This window comes from Oryctolagus cuniculus, chromosome 5, assembly GCF_964237555.1.
Source record: "Oryctolagus cuniculus chromosome 5, mOryCun1.1, whole genome shotgun sequence".
Taxonomy (NCBI): Eukaryota; Metazoa; Chordata; class Mammalia; order Lagomorpha; family Leporidae; genus Oryctolagus; species Oryctolagus cuniculus.
The window spans coordinates 54,117,944-54,126,820 of NC_091436.1; the positions used below are offsets into that span (position 1 = coordinate 54,117,944).

The following is an 8,877-nucleotide window of genomic DNA, read 5'->3' on the forward strand; positions in this document are numbered from 1 at the left end:
CCAGTAAGCCTTAAAATCTGAGTTTTAACACAGATAGCAGAAGTTTTTTATATACAGAAAAGTTATTGCAGTCACAGTAAATGTACATCTTGGTCAAAATGAAGCCTGTGCCACAGCTCAGGGAAAGCCATGTGGAGAAGGCAAACGTGAGGACCACAAACCACACAATCCCTAATCAGTTACTAAAAGCTAAGAGAAGAGGAAAAGTATATTTTAGTTCTAGAGTTAAACAGAGCAAACTTTGATTATGCCACTAATGTTTATTAAATATTTACCCTTGAGAAATTTAGTTTACTTTTCTAACGCTCTGTCTTCTCATCTAAAATATATCACCTACCTCATAATGTTATTGTTGACATTAAAGCAGATAACTCAGATAAAATTCTAAACTCAATATTTAGGGTTCAGAATGAGCTCATATTTACTGTGTAAAGCACAAGGTTTCCTTTGCTCTCCCAACTTAGCCCTTGTTTGTAACAAAATGTGATCTAGGAGGAGAAATAGAACCCTCTGGAAATGGTTGTCCTCTTTCAATCTCACACAAGAGGAAGTGTGAGCCCCTGGAGCAAAGGCACACATAAGTGCTGGTGGTGGTTACCAAGGAGTGCACGTGGGAATGAGAAATCCTCTCACAATGCAAGTTTCAGGACACTCCAGATTCTTATTTAAAGAAGCAGCTTATGAAGAAATTCTGTATATTTATGAAGAATAATGAATAGCATGGTGGTGCACATTGGAGCAAAAGCAGGATTGGCAGGCAGCAGCCCTAGCTGGATCTAAATGAGCAGACATAGCAGTGAAACCGCAGAGTCCACTGGCTGCTGGCATCACCATTTCACTACTGCTGGCCTCAGAATTAGGGCATTGCTTCACGCTCAACTAGACCTGGTACCAGAAGCCTGATTTTGATGAGCTGGTGTTCTGCACAATCAACAACAGTAAGCAGTTAGTAAAAAAAAAAAAAAAAAAAAAAAAAAGAAATCCTCCTTGAGGTCAGGCACTTGGCCTACTGGTTAAGACACCTAAGTCCCTCATTCAAGTCCCTGCACTCCATGTTTGCTCCAGCTCCTGATTCCAGATTCCTACACTTGAGATCTTGGGAGATATCAAGGTGATCAAATTACTACGTTTCTGTCACCCACTTTGGAGATCTAGATTGAGGTTTGGTCCCTGACTTTGGATCCAGCACAGTCCCTGTTTTGGCAGGCATCTAGTCTCTCTTTCTCTCTCTCCCTCTCTCTCTTTCACTTTCTCTCCTTTTCAAATAAATAGAGATTTTAAAATACCCTCTTACATTAGTTACTAATTTTGTACATGCTTAGGAACAAATTTAAGAATTAAGCAATGTTTTATAAGGACTATATATGAAAACAGAAATAAATAGGAAGAATTCCAGAGAAGTATTTCTGAATGGCAAAAGTCAACTTGAAATGATGTCAGTTGTTAAATTACTCTTATATCTAAAACATTATTTAAATTCCACCCATCCTTTTTGTTTGTTTCTCCTCTACTTTGGCAGGTACACTATCCCCCATGGGGCTCCAAGCCCGGTTCCCTCTAGGCTCTTCCTGCAACTATCACCAGTGTCTTGCGCTGCTGCAGTCTGGTCGCACCTCACTTTCCAACACTGGTGCATAAGCTCTAGGTTGCTGGAGTCCTGGGTTGTGGGCATCCATGCCCTCCATGTAGGTCCACCATGACCCTCTAGTTTCAGTAGAGTTTCTTTTGCCATTTTCTCCCTAACTCTTCCCTGAGACTATACTCTCTCCACTTTTTTTAAACTATCTTCTCATGGGCTAGAGCAGTAAGCTCTGTCCCTACTCCACCATCTTAGAACTGCAATAATATCTATTATAAGATGGAAAAATGATGGACTATTAGAATAAAGGATATTGGGTCAATTTATTATCTATAAGGGCACTTCAGCTGGCTGAAAATATAATTAAAATGTAAAATCACTGTAACTCTAGCTTTCAAATAAATAAATATTTTAAAAAACATAAATTTATTTTGGTTAAAAAATTCTCAATCTGTGCATTATTTTCAAACTTTCATTTTCCAAGAACTTTTTGAATACCCTTCGCATATAAATCATGTCTTAATTTCATCTGGATGTTATTCTTATACTCAAAGAAAACTATTTTATTAATTATTGAAAGGTGTGGTTACTTCAAAAATTCATGGAGAACATAAGTGAAAGAAAAGTCTCTTTTGGTGCAATATATTTTGAAATACATGCATAAGAAGGGCCTTCAAAAATAGATCACATATTATGATCTCACCTTTTTCTTCCTCTCTCTGTTACTCTGCTTTTCAAATAAAAAATAAATAAATATTTTAAAAAGGCCAAAGTCATGCAGTTTATAATGACAGAGCTGAAATTACTCTACCTTTTCCCTACTAAGGGATGAAACAGCCATAAACAAAACTTACAGGAGTGAAAAAAAAAATGACTGGTCACTGGCAATAGCACCTGATAGAAAGACACAAGAGAGAAAATAGGATTTTAGTATCACATTCAGCACCAAAGCAAACCTGAACAAACTGAAATACAAACACCAATTGTAGGGGCAGTAAAGCCAATGCAAATGACATTCCCATATGTTGCATCAACAAGAGAAGAGCTTATGTACCAGGAAAACAAACACCAGGAAATGTGCTTCACTTCCTGGGTTATGTTTTATCATACATATTTTTCTTATTAGCCACTTTTTGTTAAAGGGCTATCAGCACACATTAAGTGATTTTTTTTATAAGACAAACAAAAGGCAGGTGCAAAGGTAATGGCAGTTGACAAGGCCCTCAGCTTCTGAAAGACAAGTGGGTGAGCTGGAGCTAATGGTAAGAATTCTGTCCCTTCTTAAGGTTGCCTTAGTGTGACCAGTGCCTCAGATGTTTCAAAAGAAGGAGAGGAGAACTGTCTAAGAGGAGAAGGGAAGGAAATTCTAATTTTGAGGCATATACAGCCAGTTTTGCTATTTGACATAGATGTATTTATTTAATCCTCTAATAAAATTAACTGCATATTGTGTCTACAGTTCTGCATTTTTTACTTTTATGGCACTAAATAAAATCAGAAAATATAAGAGAATTTTATCAAAATAACTAAATAGTTTAATATGATCAAACTTACCAGTTGCAAGATTAATTTATTCATTCTAAAGACTCATCATAAGAGAACAGATGTATAATTATACATTTTGTGATGTGATGTGCTTTGTTATTTCATTCTTATTATTTCATTTGAAAGACAGACAGAAAAAGAGAGGATTTGGGACATGGAGAAAAAGAAAGAGAACTGTCATCTGATTCAAACACAAGTTCTGGCAAGGCTGGGGCTAGGTGTAAGGACAAATTTTTAGGATAAAGAGGTTTGTATCTAGGTTCGGCTCTGGTAAACAAGTAACTCATCTGCCAGATGACTTTCTCCTGCTCCTTGGGAGCCTGGCCAGTTCCCAGGGAGGAGGATAAAGGAATGTTTCTGATAAACAGGTGGGCATGCTTCCTGTCTAGGCTCTCTGGCCAAGATCTGAGACAGGACACAATGCTTGCCTAAAATCTTGGCAATGAGCCCCCTTTGTCCTTGGGGGCTTTAAGAGGGAGCCACAGCAAGCCTCTGCTGCTGCTGTTCCATCCCGGGGGGAACACGCAGTCATGGTGGACATTGAATGTGCCCGTGATGACTACTGATGATGCTTAGTTCTCAGTAGGGATCCTTTTCTAGTGCTGTTTGTTGCCTGTGATGATTACTGATGATGTTTGGTTCTCAGTATGGATACTTTTCCGGTGCTGTGTGAAGATTGCCTAGTGGTAAATTCCCGGGTTGAGTCCCTACTCTTGGGGAGGAAAATTGTATCAAGCTCCTGTACCTGCTGCCAGAGCCAACTAAGGTTATTCAGTGTAAACAATACAGAATTTCAGGTGGACATGTAAAAAATTATGTTAATGCCGGAGTGATGATCCCCATAATCACTAAAAGGAATAATCCAATTTGGCATGTTAAGAAATCAGATAAAACATGGAGAATGACTGTGGATTACAGGGAGTTGAACAAAGTTACTCCCCCATTGACTACTGCAGTCCCAGATACCATCACTTTAATAAAAAAAATTCAAAAACATTCTGGTACTTGGTATGCAGTTATTGATGTGGCTAATACTTTTTTCACAATACCTATATGTGAGGAGAGGTGGGAACAATTTGCTTTTACCTGGCAAGGGAGACAATATACCTTTACAAGATTGCCTTAAGGATACAAACATAGTCCCACAATATGCCATAGAATACTTGCTAAATATTTAGATGAACTTAAGTCTCCCCCGACATTTTGATTACTCACTATATAGATATTTTAATACAAGCAACCACCCAAGAAAAAGTACAACAATTAGAAGTGATCTTTCTTTTTTTTTTAAGGTCTAAAGGATGGGAAGTAAATTTACAAAAAAACACAGAGGCCCTCTCAAACCATCCAGTTTACCATAGGCCCATGTATTCTTAATAAGCTTGTAAATCAAAAAGTCAACAAACGGTAAAAGGTCACAAGTATAAAAGCAGGTTCTTGATAAGAAAAGTTAAAAGGAAAAGAGGTTTTTAAATAAAGGAAGGACATAGTTTGTAAAAATTGTTTATCTTAATGGTTAGTTTACTCTTTACTGGAATGAAAAAAAAAGAAAGGTTTGAGTAAGTTACAGAACGTGTGAGAAAGTCACAAAACATTATGGAAAGAAAAAAATTTTGGTTACAAAACTATTGGTCTATTTTCTTTAACATAAAATCAAAATCTGACCCTCTGTTAAAGCAATGAGTTAAAGTAATCTATTATGTTCTCTTGATGTCTCCGTTAAATTCTAATTGTTTAAAAACAGCTGAGTTTTTATTAAGAGCATACATGGTTCACAGATGGGTCAATAAAATATATAGGGCACCAAAAATATTAAAAAGCTGTGCCATATAATGCAAACACCACCGTGGTATTAGAGTCCCAAGGAAAAAAAACCTTAGCAGTCAGTTTGCTGAATTACAAGCAATATACCAGGCTCTAAAACATGAGAAAGGAAGGGAGTGTCACCTTTTTACTGATTCGTGGGCCATAGCTAATTGTCTAACTACCTGGATCACTAAATGAAAAAAGGATAATTGACAAATTCATGGCAGACCCCTATAGGGGGATAAACTATAAAAAATATGGAAATCGACTCAATGTACTAACGTTACTGTCTTCCATGTAGATACCCACAGGACGGTGAATTCTACGGAACATAAGCACAGCGTGGACGTGGATCGATTGGCTACTGCGGCAATGGTGTTCTGTGACAATCCCTCTGATGAGGGATTAGCAAAATGGATTCATTTAAAAACAGGATATTCAGGGCCGGCGCCGCGGCTCACTAGGCTAATCCTCCGCCTAGCGGCGCCGGCACACCAGGTTCTAGTCCCAGTTGGGGCGCCGGATTCTGTCCCGGTTGCCCCTCTTCCAGGCCAGCTCTCTGCTGTGGCCAGGGAGTGCAGTGGAGGATGGCCCAGGTGCTTGGGCCCTGCACCCCATGGGAGACCAGGAAAAGCACCTGGCTCCTGGCTCCTGCCATCGGATCAGCGCGGTGCGCCGGCCGCAGCGCACCGGCCGCGGCGGCCATTGGAGGGTGAACCAATGGCAAAGGAAGACCTTTCTCTCTGTCTCTCTCTCTCACTGTCCACTCTGCCTGTCAAAAAAATAAAAAATAAAAAAAATAAAAAAAGAAACAGGATATTCAGGACCTGCCGCTATGCACAGGTAGGCACAGGACCAAGACATACATGTACCCTTATCAGCATTAAAATAAATCCAAGATCAATGCAAAACCTGTTAATTAGATAAAGAGAGGGGCCTGCCCCAAATAGTTACTGGAGAATTACATAGAGGACAAGCCCCTACACAAATTTCTCAGATTGATTACATGGCCCTCTTCCATTTTCACACGGATGTCAATAAATATGTACATGTATGGATACTTACTCCAGTGTACTGATTGCCTGTGTATACCAGAAGGCCACCCAGAAAAATACTATTAGGACTTTAAATATTGTAACCTTATATTATAGGGTGCCTTTGCAAATTCAAAGTAATAAGAAAACCCGTTTTAAAGGATATCACATACCATATTATCCCCAGGCAGCTGGCCTTATTTAAAAAATAAATAGATTATTAAAAGAAAAATTAAAAAGCTAGGGGATAATTCATATAAGAATTGAAAGGACAAATTATTTACAGCCCTAAAACAACAGTTAAATAACAGAATATTGGGGACGGGGAGTACTCCTTTAAGGAGAATGATGACTCCTAATTTACAAATTGGGAAATTTTATACCTTCCAGGATGTAAAATGGTAAAAAACTCACAAGGATACACAAATGTCCTATGCTGCCACCGTTAACTCAGCTGGACATGATTTATACAACCTTAAGAAAGTATGGATAGCTCCAGGAGATATTGTAAAGGTATAAACAGAAATAGGCATATAGATTCTCCTAGGATATTATGGTCAAATTACACCCCATTCCAGTTTGGCACTAAAAAAATTTCAGATAATGGCCAGGATAATTGACACAAATTACAGAGGAGAAATTCATGTTGCACTTTATAATCTTGGAAGAGAAAACTTACACTTTCCCGCCAAGACCAAAATCGCTCAAATGTTGCTAATTCCATGTGCCAGCACCAAGAAATGGGTCTTATTAAAAAAAAAAAAAAAAAGAAAAAGAAAAACCCTCCATCAATAGTTACCCGTGCTGGTGGGTTCGGGTTTATTGAGATAATAGCTGAATCTGAGGTTTGGGTAAAAAAACACCACAAGGACATTCCCAGACCGGGTAAAGCAATTGCACAGGGAGTAAATAACACTGTAATAGTAATGTTTCTTGGGCAAGAAAAACCTGAAGTTATCCCTACTAATCATTTATTCCTTTGAAATTAGATCCTCTCTTTGTTTCTACTCTATTGTTGGACCACTTGTGCTTGGACTCCTGGAAGTCCCCTGCAGTTCTTTGGCACCATTACCAGCAGATGGGGATGGAAGACTCACTCAAGATCTCGCCTCAAGATACCTTCTCCTGTCCTACTAATTAGCCATGTTACAGATGAATTTGACAGTAATTGGATAAAATGTAACTACTCACACAGGGAGTAAAAAATATAAATAAGTGTACACTGAACACCTCCCACCCTGCATTTGAATATTTCATCTGAAGTAAATGTTACCTGTTGTAAAGTTAATATTACTATGTAAAATGAAAAATTGTGGTGACAAAGTGTCCAGACTACGGTAAAACAATGTAATTCTTCCATCACTGAATTCAATATTACCCATTCTGTTTTTGTATTATGTTCTAACTCTACTCCTATTACTGATAGGAATGCTTGGACAGCTAATGCTTGGTTTGCTTTACAAAAAAATTATAAATCAAAATACTCCACAAATAGTTAGGATTCCACAAACCTGCAAAAATGTAACAATTACAGATAATAGGAGGCTACTACTATTATGGCTAAATGGTTACCCTCAGTGTTCCATCCACAGGAAAATTTGTTGTTTTATCAAAGGAAATGTTGCAAATATTTAATGAAACCCAAATCACTAATTTTAGAGTAATACAAAATGTTAGCACATTTGTTAATTGGACTGTGTGCACCTTACTATATATTCTAACTCAAAGGAAAAAAGCTCAATGACAAATAAGCCTCTGCTGCTGCTCTTCCATCCTGGGGGAACACACAGTCATGCTGAATGATGAACGTGCCCGTGGTGATTACTGATGATGTTTGGTTCTCAGTATGGATACTTTTCCGGTGCTGTGTGAAGATTGCCTAGTGGTAAATTCCCGGGTTGAGTCCCTACTCTTGGGGACTCCCCCCCACCCCCGTTCTTTCTCCTTCTCTCTCTCTCTGCCCTGCTTCTTAAAATTTGCTACTTAAATAAACTACTTGTTTCTTTATACTACAAGGCTTGCAGAGTATTTCTTGTGGATCGAACTTAAAGTAACTAAGTCTTTGCACAGCAGACAGCTAAGAAATAATTTGCTGTCACACTAGGTCAGGCCAAAGCTAGGAGGCCAGGAGTCACTCTGGTTCTCTGACATGGGCAGCAGGGTTCTAAGATGTGTGCCCTCATCTGCCACTCGCAGTATCTCCATTAGCTGGATGGTGGATCAGTTGTGGAGAAAATAGGACTAAACACAACAGTCTAATAGGGAACATGGACAACCCAAGTTTGCAACACAACATCTTAATTGTTGTGTCAAATGCCTGCCCCATGCAGGATGCTAGTTTAATAAAAGATATAATCACAAATGTGCGTGGTTAGTTCACTCCTCTCAGAAGTTCAGGATAGATCATGAAAATGTGAAAGTGGGGTATAAGAGCCAACAGAACTCTTACTGCTTCCATCAGCAGATATGATTGGCACATTTATGAGATGAAAGCATTTAACAATAAAGGACATCAATTTTGTAGCATACACTGTGCCAATTATTTCAAAAAATAAAATAAATCTTTTTTTAAAAAATCTACAAGATAAGGCTTAAGTGCTGAAACTTAACTGAAAAGTGATCACTGTTAAATATAAGAGTGGGAATAAGAGAGGGAAGAGATGTGCAATTCGGGACATGCTCAAGCTGACTTACCTCAAACGGTAGAGTTAGAAACATACCAGGGGATTCCAATTCAATCCCATCAAAGTGGCATGTACCAATGCCATCTCACTAGTTCCAGTGATCAATTTCTGTTCACAATTGATCGTAATGATAGGACTAAGAACCAAAGGGATCACATAAACAAGAATAGTGTCTGCAAATACTAGCTGATAGAATAAAAAAGAGAGAACGATCCAACATGGGAAGCAG

The 8,877-nt window shown here is 38.4% G+C and overlaps 1 long non-coding RNA gene across 2 annotated transcripts; it reads left to right on the top strand.

Annotated features, from left to right (window-relative positions):
• Nucleotides 1-3,579: 3,579 nt before the first annotated feature.
• LOC127493157 (uncharacterized) lies at nt 3,580-7,973 on the top strand. Of its 2 annotated transcripts, none has more exons than XR_007923201.2 (3): nt 3,580-3,810; nt 5,232-5,773; nt 6,954-7,973. It is a non-coding gene; the product is annotated as an uncharacterized lncRNA (long non-coding RNA). The 2 variants fall into 2 exon arrangements; XR_011388562.1 differs by having other exon boundaries at nt 3,580-3,706.
• The last annotated feature ends 904 nt before the right edge of the window (nt 7,974-8,877 follow it).